General features: G+C 40.8%; 1 protein-coding gene across 4 annotated transcripts in view; it reads left to right on the plus strand.

Annotated features, from left to right (window-relative positions):
* Nucleotides 1-22,694, plus strand: part of STARD13 (StAR related lipid transfer domain containing 13) — a 247,468-nt gene that overhangs the window by 146,535 nt on the left and 78,239 nt on the right. Inside the window, exon 1 of one of the 4 annotated variants that reach the window (XM_058437675.1) lies at nucleotides 16,829-16,846. The exons of the other annotated variants lie outside the window; for them this stretch is intronic. The gene's annotated coding sequence lies outside the window, so the exon portion shown is untranslated. Of the gene's footprint in view, nucleotides 1-16,828; nucleotides 16,847-22,694 lie in introns of those variants that run through there. 4 annotated transcript variants of the gene reach the window in all.

Here is a 22,694-nt window from a genome sequence, read left to right on the forward strand (position 1 = left end):
CATGTCCCTCCTGCCCGACCCACCAGATGACTTCATTATTACACCCCATGTTTTCACACCTCCACGCTCTGCCCAGTTCTGTCCCTGTGCTCCACTAAATATTTTCTCTACCACTTGCCAACATCCTCCTCTTTCTCCAAAGCTACCTTAAACATCACTTGCCTTTGAAACCTTCCCCACTACCATTCCTCCACAGAGCTAGAGCCTTCTTCATTCATGGTTCCAAACTTTGAATCAAGGCTTTATCTTGTTCTACTTCATTCTTTATTTACACATCTTCCTTCCTCCCTAGGCTCCACAAAGACAGGCCAGGTACCATGCTGCTTTGACTCCCTGGTGCTTGCCGTAGTTTCTCATGTCTGTTTGGTGTTCAAGTAATGTTTGTCAAGTGAATGAGAAAGTCAGTCTTTCCATACCATTTCTTTGTGGGGTCCTGTCATTACACATCTTCTGGGACAGAACCCTGGTACCCATTTGTGTGTCTGGAATAAATTGTCCCTTATAGCATAACACCATATAGCCTGTTGTCAGCTGGGAACCTGAGATTCCAAGAATGCAAAACCTTACATCTAATCACCAGCAGATTAACTATTAACCTACTAGTCCTATCTGAATCCTACTAATCATAGTTAGGTAACTAAACATTAAAACTATCATCCAACTGTCTCTATTCTGAGAGAGCCTTGGCATATCTGTGACTAGCTGTGTTTTAAAAAGAAAATCTGACCATCTTTTTGAAAGGCAGTTTGGCAGCATTTATCAAGATCCTGTGATCCAATAATTCTCCTAGGAAATTATCCTAACGAAATGGTTTCATAAAAATGTAGACAAAGCTTTCCGAACAAAGATGTTCAGCATGATATTATTTGTAAATAATATGAAAAATGGCAAATAAGCGACCAGTGTTACTTTTATAATCAAATAAAAATTCTTAAGAATCCAAAGGTTGCCTGACAGATTATGTACGAATTATGTTGACCATAAGGCCTCCATTTTTAGGTTCTTTACACAGAATCAAGGATATACTTGGAGCAATCAAGTTGAGCGACTACTTTTTTACTACTCTCCCTTCTTTTTAAATTTAGAAATTGTTGAAAATAAGGTAACCTTTGAGGCCAGAATTTGAAAATTCTTTGACAGAACAATAATCTGAGTATCAGAAGGGGCCTAGAAGGCCTGCCTCAACCATTTTCATTTAAAAATTGACTGCATGGAGAGCTGGAGATTCAAACTGGTTTAACTTTGCTCTTTAGCTGAGGTTTAAAACAGTTAAAAAGAAAATTTGAGTCTACTTGTTCAAATACTATGAAGAAAACTATGTAAATTGTGAAAGTTTTTTGGCAATCTCTCATTTAATCTCTTTTTACATGGAATAACTGGCAGAGGTAAAGCCATGTTATCATAGTATATTCTACATGTTACATCGGGATAAACCACAAGAATACCAGAAATAATCACTGACCAAAATAGGTTCGTGTAGTCGGTTGAACACGGGATTTGATGGGGCCATGCCACTGAGATACACCATCCATCACCACATCTGTGCTCAGTGTGGGAGGGTTTCTGTTTCCAATTCTTGGAATAATACTTACAGTGCATCCCCAAGCGTAATGCCACCCCCTGAAGCTCTTGGTACAGGGGCCAGAGCTAAGGATTGCTAGTGGGCAGGAACATTGCCATCTCATCCCAAAAGTGCAGAGAAGCACATTGCTTCTTTAAGCATGTTTCTATTTTTTTATTTTTTTATTTATTATTATTATTATTATTTTTTTGAGACGGAGTCTGGCTCTGTCACCCAGGCTGGAGTGCAGTGACAAGACCTCGGCTCACTGCCAGCTCTGCCTCCCAGGTTCACGCCATTCTCCCGCCTCAGCTTCCCGAGTAGCTGGGACCACAGGTGCCCGCCACCATGCCCGGCTAATTTTTTGTATTTTATTTTTTAGTGGAGACGGGGTTTCACCGTGTTAGCCAGGATGGTCTGGATCTCCTGACCTCGTGACCCGCCCACCTCGGCCTCCCAAAGTGCTGGGATTACAGGCGTGAGCCGCCACGCCCGGCCCTTTAAGCATGTTTCTAAATGGTCCTGTTCAGTTGTGTTCCACGTGCAACAACACAAAAGGTGGGTGCAAGTCCTCTGCTTCAGAGAGTTCACTGTTTAAAAGGTGAAGGAGTGCCAACTTCCAAAGTGAATAGAAACACAGTAATACACATATGGGTAAGCCCCCAGTAGGGCAACAGCCAAGCATACATGCAATGTCAGTGGTGGCAGGTTAGGGGTGGAAGGAGCAGGGGAAAGTGGAGTCCTGAGAAATTCACTACAGGGAACTTAAGTGTTAATGACCAGGAGAGCACCTTGAAGTTGTCCCGTTGTTGGTGACGCTTTGGAAGACTGAAGCAGCCTTCATGGGGATGGCACAGTAGCTCCTGCCTTGCCAAGGGCTTCCACATACAGAAGGTGGGTGGCACAGGGACGAATAGGTCATTTACCTGAGCTTGAGCTGAGCCAGGCTGGTTAGGGGAGCTGGATGTGAATGACAGAGCAAGCTGCTGGCTGAAGAAAGCTTCACTATCCTCCAGCCCCAGGAACCCTTAGGGGATGGCAGGGAAGGGCATGAGCTCTGTCGGCAACCACAGGGCTAGAAGGGGGCATGTGCAGTTACCTTCAGCCTCTGTGGGGCCTCCCCAAAGACCTGTTTATTCTGCACTCAGCAAAGGGAAAGAGGATCCTGTCTGAATTTGTTGCTCATGGGCCCAGATTTCACACATGGTCTACTGCCTCAGCAAAGATTATGCCATAAAAACTTCTTGGAATTATTGGTTCGCTACTCCCCAAAGGAAAACAATGATTTAGAACAGTCTCCTGAGAACCGCTGTTCTTCTCACATGTGCTTATTATCCTGTATCCTGGGCCGTTGGTACCAGGCCCGGCCAATGACTGGCCGTATATACATTACGAGACATGCCTAAGGAGGAGAAACCCAGCAAGCAGATGAGATAGAATTTCTTAAACTAACCATAAATTACTCCGTGAAAAGAACCCTTATGTAACACTGAGGCATCCTGATTAGTGTTCTTTGGGCCTTGCAATTACCTGAATGAAACCACAAAATAGTTAAACAACAATATTGGGAACTCAGTTTCAATAAAAGCTGTTTATATTTAGCTGAGTATCAAACTCCAAGATAAGTGACCTCTCTGTGCCAGGCATTCTAGCAGAGCAGAAGTTATTTTTATCTTTAGAGTTTCTTGTAAAGTCTTCTGCTTCATGTTGGCTTAAATTATAGCTTTATGTTTCTTTTCAGTTTTGCTGACATTCACTTATTTGGTGTTGGTGTATTACTTCTACAAAGGACCTAAATGCTTATCTCACTACAGTTCTCCTCCTCCAGAACGCACAGCTAGTGACATTGTATACTTAATGCCAACAAACATTTATTGAGCATCTACTCTGTGAAAGGAACTATGAAAAGGAGACAGGCCTATAATGTCTTCTCAAGAATATTACAATCACGTCTTGGGGACAGATACGGACACAATTCAAGAAAAAATGATTTTTGTTGTAATCAGAGGCTTAAGGCAATGTACTATGGAGCACATATTTAAATCCAATTCGAAGAATGGAAAAGCTTTATGCATGATATGAAATGTGGCCTGGAAACATCAACAGATTTTAGTAGAAGGTAAAGTAGGAAACAGATGCTCAAGATCAAAGGACGTATGTTTAAAAACACAAAGGCTTTAAAGTGTGTAATGTGTTTAAAAATAGACGAGTGAACCTCAGCGTGACTATACCTTAGGACGTATGGAGAGATCACTGCACTGGGAAACGCGATTGGAAAGGGAGACAGGGGCTAGAACTTTTTAAGGGTTTTAGATGCTATTTAATAAATCACGTGTAGTTACTGACAAATTATGAGGAAGGTGGCGATTTTCAACTTGTAATTTAGGATGAATATTTTAGTAGAAAGTGCATTAGAAAAGATGCAGTAGCACCATTTATAGGTCCATTGCAATAACCCACCTGTTCATTTATTAAGTATATATTCATTAGCTATCTACTGTGTGCCAGGCCCAATTTTAGACTATAGAGACACAGGAATGAGCAAAACAGGAAAACAAAGTTTCCTGGCTCGTGGAGCTTATGCTCTAGTGGGGAAGACAGAGAGTGAATAGCATAAATAAATGAACTATGTTTATTTTAGTGATAACTGATAAAGAGAAGGAATAAAACAGGGAAAGAGGGTATGGAGGTGAGGCAGAAGGGTTAATTTCTGTACATTTTGTAATATATATTCAAGGTAATTAAGGAAGGCCTCTTGGAGAAGGAACTTGAGGGAAGACCTGAAGGAAGGAGGCTTTAGGCAGGGTCTCTAAACGTCTGGAGTAAGCCTGTGTCAAGCAGAGGAGACAGATAGGGCCAAGGCTCTGATGCTGGGTGAGCCTGGCATGCTCACGAGTCGAGTAGTGAGTTGGGCGGTGTGGGCAGAAGAGAGAAAAGGAGAGAAACAAAGCATCCCTTAGTGACTGTGGGCTTGGTTAATAAAGAATAAGTCAAATACAACTTAGGTTTTTTTCCTGGATGGCTTAGGTTGACATATTTGGTGTTGAAATAGCTTTTCTTTTGTTTTGTTTTTTTGAGACCAAGTCTCACTGTCGCCCAGGCTGGAGTGCAGTGGCGCGATCTCGGCTCACTGCAACCTCCGCCTCCTGGGTTCAAGCGATTCTCCTGCCTCAGCCTCCCAAGTAGCTAGGACTACAGGCGTGTGCCACCATGCCTGGCTAATTTTTTGTATTTTTAGTAGAGACAGGGTTTTACCATGTTAGTCAGGATGGTCTTGAACTCCTGACCTCATGATCCACCCATCTCGGCCTCCTAAAGTGCTGGGATTACAGGCATGAGCCACCGCGCCAGGCCTGAAACAGCTTTTGTAAGATAGCCTTGGTGACCTCATTAAGGAAGAAGGGAAGTCAGCTAAGAATTAGCAGCCAGGGATTAGGACTGGGGATTGGAATTCAGTGGCAACGTTTTGGATTAGCTCCTGGGAGGAACAGGAAAAGGATCTAACTACATACTAATATAAGGACGGATGAGCAGGGTGTTGGCTCTACCGTGGCTTGCTGATCCATCAGGCAAGCATACATTAGCACTTACTGCGTCAGCAGCAGCACTATGTTGAATGCTGGGTGGACCGAAGTGGAATCGACTCACTGACGGACAGGAAAGAGAATATTTATAAATATATAAAGTTTGTTCCTTCATCAGATCTGAGAGAATGAGATAGCATAAATATTTAACTCTGACAATAAGCCCACTTGTGATACAAACAAGTTTTATTGGGCTGACTCTTAAGAGGTCTATTAAACACACACACACACACACAAAAACTCTCTTTCTCTGTCTATAGAGATAACTCAATTCGCACCAAATAGCTATATTCTTCCAATAATTAACCCCGCCTAAATCTGTCTATAGAACTGAGTTTTCAACCATTACGCTTACAGGGTACCTCATGTGGGATATGAGTGTGCTCTGAATTGGTAATAGGTGTACTGAAAATATTGACCTCCTCAGTCTTGGGCTGGCTGAGCAGGACCTGGGGCAACAAAGGCTTGAGCTTCCCCTAGCCTAGTAGCTTATCCCAGCATGTAGTACAAACACAACGTGTGTGCCGTGTGTGCCGTGTGTGCCATGTGTGAAAGAGGCTGGGAAGCAGGCAGTGTGGCCACTCTATATTCATTTCCCCAGCACAGTGGCCCCAGCCTTTGTTGAATATACACTCGTATCAGTAACAAAATCTTGAGCAGTACTCCCAATATATCTATCTTTATGTATTTTATAAGTTATATGCAGTTCTACTGTCATTAATATCAAAAGTCATAAAGGCCAAAGTTCATCAGTAATTATGTAAATCTCTATTTCAAATTGTCTTCCAGACAATTTTACACTAGTTCAGTTGGCTTCTCGTCTGGTCTAAATCTATGTTCATCATTGTTGCCTTGTAGAAGTGACTGTTAACATGGCCAGTACTAGGAGTAAGGGAATTTCAGCTTTGTCTCTTTCTTTTTGGCTACTCATTGCTGGTAATTAAATATTTTCTCTTTGTGGTTCCTCTGCAAGAATCTTTTTAAGTTGCCTCTCCATTCTGTTAGGATTTGTTTGGTTAAAGATAAGCAATGTAGCTCATAGTCTCTCAATCGAGTCCGTGTCGGCTGCTGCACATCATGATGTAGGGCAGTACGGAAAGCAAGCGTGGAGGTAAGATTGCTGGGGTCAATCTTCTCTACTGTACAATCGCCACCCTCCCTCCCAGAAACCACCAGCAGGCTGGCAGCTCCAGTGAGGGCACCACCTATCATATCCTGATATTGCATACTGGCATAACAATTTATTTCTTTAAAAATATTTATTTTATTTTTATTTATTATTATTATTATTATTTTTTGAGACAGAGTCTTGCTTCACTGCCCAGGCTGGAGAGTGGTGGCGCAATCTCAGCTCACTTTGCCCCCCAGGTTCCAGGGATTCTTGTGCCTCAGCCTCCTGAGTAGCTGGGATTACAGGCATGCGTCACCACGCCCAGCTAATTTTTGTAGTCTTAGTAGAGTCAGGGTTTCACCATGTTGGCCAGGCTGGTCTTGAACTCCTGACCTCAAGTGATCCACCCACCTCGGCCTCCCAAAGTGCTGGGATTACAGGCGTGAGCCACCATGCCCAGCCTAATTCTTTAAAAGTATTTTAGAATATTTTAATACAATATTTTAAACACAGATAACATTTCTCATATAATCATCTGAACCCTATTTTGGAGAGCATTGTTCTTGTGTCCTCTGAGTGTCTATTACCTCCCTTCTTAAGCAAATGGAGAAAGCTTTTAGTTGTTATGTGTGTCCCATCTGCCAACCACAGTACAGAGCACCTCATTTCATCCTCACGGCCACCCTTTGAGGGAGAAAGATTGTCTCCATTTTACAGATGAAAAAACTGAGGCTCAGAGGGTTTATTAACTTGTACAAGTTGGCATTGCTTGTAAGAAAGAGAGATGGATTTGAAACATATGATCTTTCCCATCTTAACTACCACCTTCCTTCACTTAGGGCTTGGGGTAATTTCCGTTCTTGTGTCTAAAGAACTAAGTCCTAGAAAATAATGAATTTTCAGATCTCAAGACACGCTTTACAATAATACCGTCGTGGGTGCTACGTGTTGGCTTCCTGGCTAAAATTTCAGCATCGTTATGGCTGGTTTCTGTCCATGCGGCAAATCTGGTTGCTATGGTATCCTTCACAGAGAAAAATATTTGTCAGGTCCAGGTGGCTGGAACACCACACAGGCTTACTGATAGTGAGAATACAAGCAATGATTCAGTGAATTACAGGATAGTCTCCTGAGAGAAAAATGTGGTCCCCGGGGACTTTGATGAAGTAGCCTAGAGATGTTCACTTTGTATTTTTCCCACTACAAAACTTCAACTTTAGTCGGTTGAGTTACAGAGACAGTGGCTAAATCTGCAAAGATGTCAGTAACAGGGGATTACGGAAACAGCGTTCCTTCCTGTGAGGGAACATATATTGCATTAAAATAAATGAATGTGTTGACGTAGTAAAATTAAATTGTCATATCCAAAGTAGTGGCAGATTAGGCATTTTAATTGTTGGTCATTGATTTAAATCATCTCCTGAGTCAGAATGTATTCTCATTGAACATGATTACATCCAGATAATGTTTTCTTCCAGTAAGAGGGAAAGAACAAAGGAAAATAAATAAAACACAGTTCACTAGAATCTCATAAAAGTTCTTGCACAAGAAGTGAAGTAGCATGGGAAAATATGCGTTCTTTTACAAAAACAAGTTTTTCCTTGAAGTCACTGCAAGATTGCCGTTCACATAACATATTGGTATGTGTATATGTTTATACAAGAGGGGGCTGCAGCCCCAGGAAAACGTAAATCAAAGTCTCTATGGTAGCTGTGGTCATTTTAAAGAATGACTAACAGCATATATAATCTCCTTTCAAAAAAACAGTGAGTTGTTCATTTCCGATTTTTTAAAAATCCATTTTCACTTTCTCCAAAGAAGCCCATATTTGAGGGTTGAGAATCATTTTTCTTTTCATCTTAATTCTTCACTATTTTGAATTTGTTTTATATTCTGCCCAATACAAGCAAAGCATTATAGCATTGAGAAGTTTTCTATTAAAAAACATGACAAATTCTATCTAGTTTCTATTAAAGCAATTTCATTCTGTGCTAAATACCTTAAAATACAATGTTTAAGTATAAACTTACTTTTAAATCAAAAACAAATGCTGATTAACCTTTTAAAAATATTCTTACCATGAAAGAATCTACATTTACAAGATATGTAAATTGGGGATTTTTTTTAAGATTCAGTCAAAATATTTTTTTAGTGAAAACATTAGTCCCCTTAGTAAACTGAATTTCATAGCAGAATGTTTCCACAGTGAATATTAACCATCTCTCCTTACTTAAATTATTTACCAAAATTCATTTAATACACAGTTTTAAAGTTTTTTTTGAAGTGAAGTATATTTATGCTTCAAATATCATCAAACAAAAATATGGTATTAGGCATGGGCTGTGTTCATTGCCTTCTCCATGTGGCTTTTCTGCTAAGTTTAGCCCATTGAATCTAAGTCCAGATTGAGGCAGGAAGAGCTAGAAAAGTATGCATCTACCTAGCAAACACTCTTTCTTTTTCCCTGTATAAGTGAAATAAGCTCTAACACTCCTTGAGTCTCTGGGATCATTCTGGACTAGTTTGTAACAGGAAAAAAAAACAACATGAAAACCTCAGCTTAAAGGGCCTTTTTTCGCTTCAGCTCTAAAAGAAAAAAAAAATGCATAATCCTATTACACTTAGTTATCAGTGCCCTTTGAAATCCTGACTACCTTGATAATCACCATGGAGCCGTGTAGCACTTAGCTGGTAGAGAGCTAAATTCAATTAATAGTACAGATGACTGGATAAACCTCCTCATTTATTCTGCTGATCTCTACAGTTTCTCTCTCCTGTCCTCCAAGTTAAGATCTTTTTTGTTTTGTTGTTTTGTTTTCCTGCTGCAAATACCATGTCACAGCCAACAAAAACACCACAGCAAGGCAGCTCTGAGCAGCATGGCTTTGAGGAAAGATGGGAGGCATTGGGCTTCTATATGTCCGGGTTTGAATCCTGACACTGTCGCTGGTTGTGTTCTAATCTTCCAGTTGCTCATCTCCAAAATGGCAACAGTAATGTCTACCTGAGTGTCATGAGGGTGAGAGATAATACAGTAAAGAGCCTCGAGCTGTGCTCTGTCTGCGTGTTTGTCCAACAACAACCTATTATGCTACGTTTTCATTGTTACTGTTTCTCACCTCTTAAAAAACTCTTAAAGACCATTCTGACTGGAAATAGTGTTCCCTCCTAGAACCTTCTGCAAGGAGTCAAGATCTTTGATGGTTCAACTTTTCCTTCTCCTTCTAATCACTAACAACTTTCGTTTTCATTAAGCCCTGCTTATAGATGATTTCCTTTCTTACTCCTCATTCTACATGGTGCAGTGGTGAACGTGTGTATTTAGTGGCTGATTAAAGTATGAATAAATAAATGAAGAAATTATGTGAGGAATTGTTTGTCCTTTCTTCAGTTGCATTTTTATTTATAATTTATACCCTCCTTCTTTTAAAAAGATGTTTTAAAAGCTTTGCCATTTTCTCATCCACTTATTCCCATTTAGTTATGGATGAGGGCTAGAATTTGAGCAAAAGCCGTGGTTTGAGTTATAGCATCTCATATGTGACTTTGGGCACCTCATTGAACCTCCTTGATCCTAGTTTCTTCCTCCATAAGATGGGAATGGTAATACTTTTTTTTTTTTTTTTTGAGACAGAGTTTCGCTCTTGTTGCCCACGCTGGAGTGCAATGGTGCAATCTCTCGGCTCACCGCAACCTCTGCCTCCAGGGTTCAAGCGATTGTCCTGCCTCAGCCTCCCAAGTAGCTGGGATTACAGGCATGTGCCACCACACCCAGCTTATTTTGTATTTTTAGTAGAGACAGCATTTCTCCATTTTAGTCAGGTTGGTCTTGAACTCCTGACCTCAGGTGATCTGCCCACCTCGGCCTCCCAAATTGCTGAGATTACAGGCGTAAGCCGCTGCGTCCCACTAGGAATGGTAATACCTTTTTAAAAGCTCTTGTGAGGATTAAGTGAGCCATTGCACATAAAGCATTTAGCATCACACCTGACACCTGATATCAACAATAACAATGCAGATATCTTTAAGCAGAATATTTGAATGGCATATGCATATGAGAATTAGAAAAAGAGTTGAATGGCTTTCACAGGTCCTATAAACTTTCCTCGTACAACTTATATCAGGGCAAATACTCCTGAATATGCATTAAAAAACCTGCAACATTCTCACAAATTCCACAAATTCAACAAATTCCAGTAACAACTGTGGATGATTATGATTAACTAATTACGGAAGAAGAGAAGGAAAGTTGTCGATGTACTGTTTTAGCTTCTAAGTAGCATATTCCCTGTTTAGTAAGTACCGCAATTAGAGCCAATGTTTATCTCCAAACTACAAAATGCAAAAAGCTCTAGAAATGCTTTTTTGTTTTTTCAGTACTATTTCATGAATTGCCAACAAGTTTTACCATGCCACTGTGTGCCTAACACCGGGTTAATTGCTGAGGGAACTGCCAAAAAAAACAGAGACTCCAGCTCACAGACTCCTGTAACCTGATTTCAGAGAATGCCATCCAAGGCCATGTGCACCAAGGGCCAGATTGCCCGGCTGATTTGCAGGCTGGCTGCAGTCTGAGGCCATTTCTCCAGCCGTTTTAATAACTGTCTTACAATAACTGACTGCCTTGCAAAATGCAGTTTTATTTATCTCCCAATATCAGAATCCTGCTTGCCTTCTCATTTGTATTAGAATTGGATTACAAAACAGGGAGAAATCAACATGTTACCTTTAAGAATAAAATTGAAAATGAACAATCAGTTGAGGTTGATGTCAGGGACAAAGACATTGCTGAGGCTGTGGTCTCGGATGTTTAGCTAGCTGTGTCGGAGACCACAATATGAAATTTATAAACCATTTGGATGAGAGCTCATCAACCATGCTTTCCTAGCAACAAAGTGCAAGGGCAATCTTAACTTTCCTACAATGTTCATGTGGATTTTTCTGGATTCAGTTAGCACGGGTGTGGCTTTTGTCTGTAATCACATAGCCAGGACATCCGTGTGTGGTTGACCTTCTCTAGAGTCCCGTGACATTGTTCCAAAGAGACATTAATGTCACTGACTTCAACACAACATTTCATCTCAGAAATCACAGGATTGTAGAGCATTAAAAGCATTACAAGACTCTAAAAAAGCCCTCATTTTACTAGTGAGAAGATTAAAATCAGATAGGGTAAAGTTTTGTGCCCAAGGTCATACAACTAGCTAGCCACGTTGTTAATAAACATTTCAGTAACAATAATAGATGGGGTCTGTGACCAACCAAGTATTAAATCGTTTTTGAAAAATTAAATTAAAAGCATTCAGAAGTTACTTAACTTACCATCTAATAATCCATAGTGGGCTAATCATAAAAGCTGCCCAAAGAAAAATACACTTAAAAAGCTGAAAACCGCGTAGTTTTCGACATGACCTTACTTTAGTAATTGTTTATGTTGTAACCTATTAAAATAAACATAACTTGTAAATTGTTTACAAAATCCCGACATCTTTTTGGAAACAAGTATAATAAGGCATTGCAGTAATACTTGGTATTTTGTTTTTGTATTTTTGAATGCTGATATTTTCGGGTTTTTTTGAATGCTGGTATTTTTAAGACTGTGTAATTTATATTGAGTACTTTAATAAACGGGTGTAGTGGCCAGGCACGGTGGCTCATGCCTGTAATCCCAGCACTTTGGGAGGCCAAGGCCGGTGGATCACAAGGTCAGGAGTTCGAGACCAGCCTGGCCAACATGGTGAAACTCCATCTCTGCTAAAATACACAAAATAGCCAGGCGTGGTGGTATGTGCCTGTAACCCCAGCTACTCAGGAGGCTGAGACAGGAGAATCGCTTGAACCCTGGAAGCGGAGGTTGCAGTGAGCCAAGATTGTGCCATTGCACTCCAGCCTGGGCAACAGAGTGAGACTTGGTCTCAAAAAAAAAAAAAAAAGAAAGAAAAGAAAAGAAAAAGAAATGGGTGCAATATTCCAACAGTATATCATTTATTTTTCGTCTCTCGTTGTGGTGCTAAGAACCACGTGCTTAAAAACCCTTGGGGTTTTGTTTTCATGCCTGTCTCAGGAAATCCTTAAAATATATTTTATTATTCTTTTTGAGACAGGGTCTTGCTCTGTGACCCTGGCTGGAGTACAGTGATAGGATCACAGCTTACTGCAGCCTCTACCTGCCGGGCTCAAACAATCCTCCCACTTCAGCCTCCCAAGTAACTGAAGCCACATCCGGGCTAAATTTTTTTCATTTTTTTTTTTGTAGAGACAGAGTTTCATTGTGTTCTTGAACTCCTGGGCTCAAGTGACCCTCCCTCATTGGCCTCCCAAAGTGCTAGGATTACAGGCGTGAGCCATCGCACCCAGCCTATCCTTAAAATATTTTTAACTAAACCAGATTTAGGATAAAATAAAGCCCAAATTGGTATTCACTAGCCATGATAGACCTTTAGTCATTGATTAACGTGAACTTACTGGGTGATTACAGGGTATCTAGTATAATGAGAAGGTTGTTTTGTCCCAAAGGGGATCAGGAAGCTAAATTTTAAAATAACATAAATCTAGAGTTAAGTTTGGGATCATCATTTTTACAATAGTATATAAAATGGCTTAGAGTGGGTTGCAGTTGAAAGTAAGATGCTGTTTCAGGGGGTACATTTCGATCAGTGACTTCTGCTGAACTCCTGCTAGAAACTGGGATCACCCAGGCGAGTATAAACATAGGGAGGACACGGGGCAGAGGACCATTTTGTACATGAGAGAGTAACTGAGTCAAGCAGAAAACTGTACTTAGATGAAATTGAGAAAGCTGTTGAAGTTTCTGATTAGAGAAATAGCTGTGAACTGGGCCCGGTCCCACAACAAGGGCGCCCATATAGAACAGGCAGGGCACACAAACAGGTTCCTTCTTTGTGGGAGGGAGGTTCATACACAACAGCAAGATGACCAGCTAGAAGTGTCCAGAAGTACTCCTGCTAGCCTATGAAGGTGCCAATGGAAGGACTGAATTTGTTTAGGAATTTTGAAAGGACGAATACCATAGAGTCCCTTCCCTTTCCTCCTGCTTCCCCTCCTTCCTCCTTTCCTCTCTTCCTGCCCTCCCTCCTGCGTCTTTTCCTGACTTCCTTCCTGCCATTCCTACTTCCTCCTTTCCTTCTTTCTTATAACTGAAAGTTGGTTATATCTAGCCATTAAATACTAGTTTTAAAAGATACAGCCACTTTGGAGATTCCAACCAAATTATAAACATGCTTTCTATCACCTCTCAAAAAATACTAAAGTAATAAAAAAAATCTTTCTTTGTAGTTCTTCCTTATGGTTTTATATGAAGCATCGAGCTATTCATGATATTACTTTTAAGCAATTAAAACAAATAAAATAAAATATTTCTAAATGACAAAAGAAAAGCATAAATACAAGGTGTGAGAGTCATTGACTTATACCTGACAGACACTAAGTGTCTGTCTAATAAACAATAACAATTAGCTTAAAAAGGAAACACCAAATGTCACTTCACAGCTTAAGCCTAGAAAGCAAAGTTAGCCGGAAAATAATTACAAAAGTCTAAGGGATTTCATGGGTTTTGTTATTAAGGCAAAGTGTCTTTTCGTTTGTCATTTTCACCAACTAATCTGACAGATTTTTTATGAAGAAAGCACAGAGCCAGAAAATTGTGCCCATCCGGTCAGTACCTGCTCAGAGGATCTGCCATTAAAGTCCAGATCACCCCAAACTGCTTTTTAAATGCATTTGATTTTCTAAAAGTGACGAGCAGTGAAACAAACCTATTCAGTCAATTGAAATAGTTATTTTGGGGAGAAAATTGAATCCTTTTCGAAAGAAGCTGTTTCACTCTCTTAGTGCGGTGAGTATTGAAAGTTGGATGGTTTCCATGAAAACAAAAATGGACATAAAAGACAAAAGAGTTTGTGAGTGATATTTAGAGTGAAGTTGACTATGTGTGCATGTGGGTGGGTGTGAGAGTGTAGCAGCAGATCATAATAGGAAATTTTTCTCAGAATTAACTCTCTGTGTCCATTTTAATTTTTTTTTGTATGACTCATTCAATATTCACTATTCCCATAAATATTGGCCATACACCTACTCTTTTCCAGGCATATGTGGCCACTGGGGGTTAAAGAAGGTTGAGATTCCTGTCCCTAAAGTGTTTATCATGATAACCAACTAAAGGTTTGTTTCCTACTCACATTGAGGGCAGAAGATATTGCTTCACTTCCAGGCCTACTGAAGTTCCGTCACCTCCACATGAAGCTTCTAGATCACCTGGGCACTGGAACATCTGTTGTTGCTAAAGAAGGAGAGCCAGTGGCAGGTCACCTGGTAGATTCACCCGCCTGCCTTTGGCCAGTGCTCTTTCCTATGGCCCAACAACCAGGAAGGCTAGAATCAGAGTCCACTCAAGGGTCTATCCCATAGTCAGCCAGGTTTTGCCACAACATTATTTAAAGATGCTTCGTTTAGGTTGGGTGCGGTGGCTCATGTCTACAATCCCAGCACTTTGGGAGGGCCGAGGTGGGCAGATCACTTGAGGTCAGGAGTTTGAGACCAGGCTAGCCAACATAGCGAAACCCTGTCTCTACTAAAAAATACAAAAATTAGCCGGGTGTGGTGGCACACGCCTGTAATCCCAGCTACTTGAGAGGCTGAGGCACGAGAATCACTTGAACCTGGGAGGCGGAGGTTACAGTGAGCTGAGATCGTGCCACTGCACTCCAGCCTGGGTGACAGATCAAGACCATCTCACAAACAAAATAAATAAATAAATAAATAAATAATTTTTTTAAAAAAGATGCTTCATTTAATTTTTTTTTACCATAGTAAAATATCCTTTTATTAAAATCTGATCTGGAAAGCTAAGACTCATGCACTACATTTAATTAATGAATGGTTAGTGACAAATAAAGATAGAAGTCTCAGTAAAATGCATGCCCATCCAAGCCCTTTCTTTTGAACAGGTCTCAGGTTTGCCCAATCAGACTTTTCATAAATGTAAGATTGATGAATTTGCTTTTTATTTCTTTCACTCTCCACCCTTTCTGAAGTTGCAAATAAGCAGTAGAAAGTCCATAAGCAGATTCTGGAGGTAAATCAAGTATTAACTAATGCACAATTCAGATCATGACTGTGACAGCAGTGATTATCTCAAAAAAATCAAAACTGGGCAGTTCTCAGCAACTCCTTGTCTGACCCCGATAGAGCGGGACGCTTCCGCCTCTTTCCCTGCCTTCCCGGCAACCCTCTCCCTCTGTCATTCTCTTCACATCCCCCAGGTCAATGCTCTTAAACAGAAACGGAAGTTAAGCCACAAGGTTAGAGGACAGGAAGTGACTCAATGATTCCCTGGGGGTCAGGTGTCTGGGTAGTGAGAGAAAGAAGGGAGAGAGAATTCCAGATTAGAAAAGTAGCCCAGATGCGAGCGTGATCAGGGCTGGAATTTCAGAAACGACAATGACATCAGCATTAGTAGTACTCCTCCACTCTCCTACACAAGCATTTAAGAGCGTTGCTGTGAACTACTTCCCACCTATTTTCTTGGCATGCCTAGGAACGCGGGGCTTTCTGGCAGATTTAATGGGTAGTTTGGTGGTGTCTGGATTGTGCTAATAGAAGCCATTATACCAAAAAGAATTTTAAAAACCTAGAATTTAGTAAACTTAAGGTTTTTTTTGTTTTGTTTTGTTTTGCTATTTTGAGACTGTTAATCTCAAATACTATAAATTTGCTGATTTCATTATTATGTTAGGACATAAGTGAGATAATGAAGTGGATAATTAATGACATACTCTTTAGGATGTAAATAAAAACCACACTCCACAGAGAAAAGAAGTACCGTAACGCTTAAAAGAGGTCACGAACCTTAGTACCTGCATTATACAATGAGGATCGTTTTCGTACCAAGGAAAAGGAAGGAAGTCTCTTAGAATCATCATCTTTGCTGCTCAACAGTTTGCTAGTCAACTGTGGAATGTTTTAAAACTGTATTTATGGTCTTAAAGGGCATGTAAGAAAATATTTGGGAATTTCAAGCAAAAGATTAACCACTGGAATTATGATATAAATCGCACTGTTTCTTTATGAGAGGAGAGTTCTGTTCGTTACTAAAAGACTCTGTTGAGAATGTGAATGAGTAGAACGTACCCCACCTTACATTTTAGTCCTCTTTAGGGGTTTGATTCATTAGAAAGTGTGTGGTTCTTTCTATTCCAAACAGAATCCTTTTCTCTGGGACTTTATTTTAAGGCTGCGATGCAAATCCTTGGTGTTCCTTTTTAATGGGAATGAAAACAATGAGGAAAGGAAGTGTGGAGGCTTGGAATCTCAGCTGAGGCTTCGCAGGTCACTGGGGAGCAGTGAGGTTCCTCTCCACTGTTAGCAACTGGAAACATGAGAGAGGACTATCATCTGCTCCTTGCTCTGAATTTCTTTGAACCTCCGTGCTGGAACCCTCCTCAGTTCTCCATGCAAACGTTAACCAAGCCCCTTTGTGGTGCTTGGTGCCGCGCTGGTGCAGAGAATGCAAAGACACTGTCTGTGGTGGGAAACAGAAAAGCAGAGTGAACCAGACATTCCAGCGCCGGGGTAAGTGCTGGATCAGAAGGGCATGTGGGTACAAAGGATAGACCTTTGTGAACTTGTTCCTTAGCCTTGCAGGGCCTCAGTGGCAGGGGTCAGGTGGTCTGGAAGGACATGGCGGAGAAGATAAAACTAGAGCTGGGAATCAGAGAGGCAGAGAGGAAAAGAATTGACTAGTCACATAAAGGAGAAGAAGAATGTCATTCTAGACAGAGGGGAAAATGCCTATAGGGAACAGAGGATGGGAGTTGGAGGGTCGATTTTAGGAAACTTTTGAGTTGTTTAGCACCATTGCCAACTATCAGGGATGTGGGCAGTTGAGACACAGAAGAATATATCAGGGACCCACGCTGAGCTTAAGAATTTCATAGTGTCCTCGGAAATTTGGATTTTTCTTTGAAGAGATTTGAGAACCATGGAGAATTCTAAGCAAAGGAGAGAGTGATCAGACTTGGGTTTTGTCTCTGAAGTTATCTTTGCATGATTTTGGTAGCACTCCTAAAAAAATGCATAAATTTCCTTCAAAACATAAGATGTCCTGCTATTTTGTGGAAATATATTCAAGAAAGTCTTTATTTTCCAGCACTTCATGTTGCTGAGCAGAGATTCTTCCTTCATCCCGTGATCTTAAGCTTAGCCAACATCAGCCACTGATGGCCTGTGTGTGTGTGTCTCAGTTCTTTAAGGGCAGATACCTGGGTCCATCATAAATGTCTAGAGTGGAGTCAGAATTTACCTGAACCCCACATTTTCTGGCATACATGGAGGCTGCTGTTGAAAATAAATAGATCATCTTTCTGAAAATGAGATTTATCTTTTAAATTTACACCTGAGCCTCTTCAACACGGCAGCATGGCCAAGAGTGTTTAGAAGCTACAGGGCAGTGCATTTTCTTGGAGCATAGATTTTCCTCAAATTTGAAGGAAAGCTTTGTCGCATTAAAAGAAGTATGGGCATGTTATATTCCAACTACACATAGGAGGAAATAAATAAATCCATTGGAAGTATCTGTTTATTTTCTTTTCCCATTTGGGTACATCAGTGGAAATTGTGAAAAGTATTCATTTTGGTTAATAATAATAGCTCCAATTTTTAAGTGCCTGCTCTGTGTCAAATTACATAATTCATTTTGTTTAACAAATGTGAACATAACGTCAAGTTCAAATCCCTGTGACAGAGACCAGGATTGCAGCAGTAAACTAAATGCTTTTCTTTGTTCTGGAGTTTCTCACATCCTTAAAATGACTCTGAAGAGTATATATAATGTTGTGCACATTTTGCAATGAGGAAACTGAGGCTTTGAGATGTAATGAGACTTGCTCAGGGACCCATAGAGTAAACCCACGCTCAGCCAGCTCCCCATGGCCACCTTCCTCTCTGAAAGATTTTTTTAAAATTCCAACTTACTGTCTCTTTCCCCTTATCTGTTCTCACCTTTACTTTATCCACTAGAGACATCCATTTCAGAACCTAGATCTGTCCACTTTTCTTTCTCTGAAAATCAACAATGGCCATCAACCATCATCAGCAGCAGCAGCAGCCGTGCCCATATACAAGCTTGTTTGTATCTTCATTCTTAACAACAGCCACGGCAACCCCAACCACCACACACCTGTCCCTACTGTTTTCAAATTCACTGAGCTCACACTGTAACTCTAAAACAGATAGAAGTCACAGTTACATCTAACAGGACAAGTAAGAATTCAAGATGGCCAGAGATCATAGAGTGGAGGTGGCTATAATTATCAGAAGGGTTCAGGAAAGGTTTGTTGGAGGAGGTGTCCAACAAGCTACACCTTCAGGAAGGAGAAGTTTAAAGTAGAGAGAAAGGCTTTATAGGCAGGCCCGACTAGTTCAGTGCCCCAAAAAACTCATCCCATTACATCATATATTTTTCCTCTGCTCCTGAGAACCAGCGTAGTCATAGCTGAATGTGGTTACGTTTCAAGGGAAGGGAGGCATTACTGAACTGTAATTAAAAGCATCCCCACATCTCCAATTCCCCAGGAATGCTGTCTTGGACTGGCTGGATGATTCCCTTGGAGGTGTGAATGGGGCAGCCTGGGGGAATTGGGTTTCCTCCAGGGCATATTCAGGGAGATTTTGGATGGTCCTGACTGGACCAGGCCTCATTCCTGCTCATAAGGTGACCTAATCCTTTGTTCATCACCGGAACTGCCCTCCTTCTCCCAAGTTCCTCCAGATTGGAGATGACTCCCCTCACCAAATCTGACTTCCCAGCCCTATTCCAAACTCACATTTGGAAGACTTCTAAGCTTCATGAGATCTCTTGTTATTGATTAAGGCTGAGGCCTGACATTCAGCCCAACCACAGCCCCAGCAACAGTAGCACAGACTTCTCAAATAGAGTGGAACAGAAAGCAATGAAAGCCTGGCATGTGCCCTTTGGCCTCTTTACATCAGACCAGGAGAGGAAAAAGAGAGCAGGAGAGCTTTTTCAGGGGGCAGAAGTTTCCTTTGCCAAAGATCTTTGACCAGCAGCAACGTGCAAGTCCTTTGCAGGGAATAAATCAACGGGCTGCAGTCCACTCTGGCTTGAGATTTATGCCGAGCAAGAAAGTCATGCTCAGCTCCTCCTTAATTCAGCATGTCTTGAGCACATGCTGAGCTCCAAGCACTCTGCCAGGCACTAGTGGTACAAAGAGTAAATACAGCAACCTCTGCCCTCGCAGAGCTGTGGTCTCATGGGGGAGAGAGATGTGTAACAAGAACATTTCCATATAATCTAAGGACCATAATGAATGTGTGAAAGTCCAGAGAAGAGCCAAGCTAACCTGGGATACAGGAGATGATGTCTTCGCTAAATCTTGATAGAGATAAATGTGAGCAGTCAGGAGGTAAATAGGGACAGAAATGTGACAGACGGAGAGGAAACAGTGTAAGCGCAAGCGTGGGATATGCAACAGTGGCCTGGGACTGGGGATCTCCAGGCAGCTTCATGTGACTGCACATGAGCCCCAGAAGCACACAGAGGCCAGGCAGGGAGTCACTGTTGGCCGTGGTGATGGGCTGGTACTTTATTCTGCAGGTGACAGGGAGACGTGAAGGAGTTTGAAAGAGAATGAGTATAGTTTCACATTAGAGATTCAAGGACAAAATGAGGGTCTAAACCAAGCTCGTCCAGCCCATGGCCCCAGGCCGCATGCAGCCCAGGATGGCTTTGAATGCGGCCCAACACAAATTTGTAAATTTTCTTAAAACATTTTGAGATTTTTTTTGTAATTTTTTTTTTTTTTAGCTCATCAGCTATGGTTAGTGTTAGTGTATTTTATGTGTGGCCCAAGACAATTCTTCTTATTCCAATGTGGTCCAGGGAAGCCAAAAGATTGGACACTTCTGTTAAACCAAGTCCAGGAGACAGAGGTGGGGAGGAGGGTAGGAGTTTAAGAAATAGATTTGAGTCAAATTCAGCAGGTCCTGGGGTTGTGTAGTGAGAATATGGGGACTGGAAGAGAGAGAATGAATCTAAGAAGACCCTCAAGTGTCAGACTCGTAGAACTGTGTTCCATTTTTACATTAATGTATTTTACCAGATGCATCTCATACAACTGAATGTTATCTAGACAGTGTTTTAAACAGGTGATGAAGTCAGTGGATATGACTATTAATTCTGAATAGGAAAGCATAGAACAGAAAAATGTCAGATCTCCTTGCATACATAAAGTGCAACTATTGTTTTATGAAACTTTGTTTCAGTCTATGTGTGTATGATGTGTGTACATGCATGGGTGTGTGCATGTTCACAATTATATGAAGTTTATTTCTGACTAAAGATTGTGATCAAAATATTTGAAAGTCCTGGGATATTCTTTTTCAATGGTTATGATTGATTATTCTCAGGTATGACTGACTATGCCTCAGTCAGGTTAAGATGATCTTAAAAAGCGAGACTGATTCTTTTGTGGGAAAACAGGGAAATCTTTTCTCACTACTCTTCTTCTAAGACTAAATCTCTCATTACTCTGTGCACTTGGAACTCCTAAAGATTCCATCCAGAGAGAAAGAGAAAGATTGGAGCCAGCAGAAGCAACAATCCTAGTCAGTGCCAGGACAATGTCAGACGCCCCACCCTTCAGAAAACAGTAGCAATATCGAGATACACAGACGTTGCTGCCCACGAATAGCCATGTCCCTCAGAGGCAGAATCAGAACTAGAAGAATAATGTTACCGTATTTTCATAAGGGGCTTACAGTTTGCAAAGGACTTTCACAATACATTTTCCCATATGTACAACAGCCTTGTGAGTTTGGAAGAACCTGAATATCTGAGAGATGTTTTGGGTGTTTATTGGCCTTCAGATCTATAAATATTTTCCTCTTATAGTCATTCACCCATTCAGTCAACATACTAAATGATAGCCATTTACAAGACTCTACGCTAAGAACATGAGATGTAAAGATGCAATCTGGTTTCCAATCTGGTAGTGTGTACCTGCAATGTCAAAATTTAAGAGGATACAAAATCCACATATTTATTTAAGGATGTTTGCAGTTTTACCTAGGACATATTTACAGAATGCATGTGCATGAATATATGTGTGTGTGCGTATGTGTGTGTGTGTGAAAGACGGAGAGATAGAATATCTATGTCTCCAAATTCCAAAGTCAAAAATTGATAGCCCACGGGGAACAGAGCAGGGCAAAGCTGATACGCTTTAGGCCTCCAAGGGGCATAGTGTTATCTTCTTCTTGAGCTAAAGGAGAGCAGAATAAACACACACATTTGATGAAAGCTATGTAACCTCAGGAAAAACAAAAAACACACAACAATGTTTGCATACAAAGGGTTTCCCAGGCCTCTCAGTTATATCTAAAAACCCCAGGTAAAGAACTCTCAGTTTATGCACTAAATTGAGCAAGATAGACTTCACCTCAATTTTTAAAAAAATTATGTGTTGATATTTACTTGTTCCTTATTTTGGAGAAGCAAAAGTTTCAAGGACGGATTTCTAAATTTTCCATTTGGCACTAGGTATAATTCAAGCAGTCATGGAACATTAATTGTAATCATTATATGCATAAGAGCAACACTTCCTTTGTTTTTAAATGTAAATGTATTTAAGTATTTGAAAGGTATTTGAATTACTTTCCCTGTCACCTCCTCACAAAGCAGATCCCAGAATATACACCTAGCATGTTTTTCATAGTGAGAATGACCTTAGGAAGCCGACCTGGGAGATTCATGACCTCTTGAGATCAATGACCTTGGACTCCACATTAACCCACAACTTCTCCCAGTCATTAGTCCACAGGAAGCCCATATCCCTTGCTCACAATTTACTTACTTGTTGAGATTTTTTCTCATAACATGGAAAAATAATCTTCTGAAGGCATTTCCCTTAATGAAGCCCACATGTCTGATACAGATTTCTTTCCCAAGGTCCTGGAGTGTTTGGTTATGTTTTAACACATCTTCGCCCTTGAGATCCCCACATATCAGGCATGTGATTGCTAATATTTTACTTATTAACTGGTAAGCACATTGTAAACCATAATCGCAAGACTGTCTTCCCCAGCCTGGTGTTTATATCCTAAAAGTAACAGCCTCTTAGGAGAAGGCTCTTACTGCCATTATCCTAAGGTGTCATATTTCTGAATGTGTCCAAATGTCACATATCCAAAGTGTCACATCTCATTTATGACTCTCATTACATCTTGTTAAGGAGCACTGCATTGTGTGAAGCATGGCTTACAGCTTCATTTAACAGAAAGAGTACCATGAAACAGTCTGTGGATTGCAAAAAATGAATTGCATGTTAGTTACTTGTCATGAAAGAATCTCCAGGCAGGTTGATGGGTGCCATGTGACCCCAAGGACCTCCTGCAGGCACAG

The sequence above is a fragment of the Hylobates moloch genome, unplaced genomic scaffold (assembly GCF_009828535.3).
Source record: "Hylobates moloch isolate HMO894 unplaced genomic scaffold, HMol_V3 SCAFFOLD_4, whole genome shotgun sequence".
NCBI lineage: Eukaryota > Metazoa > Chordata > Mammalia > Primates > Hylobatidae > Hylobates > Hylobates moloch.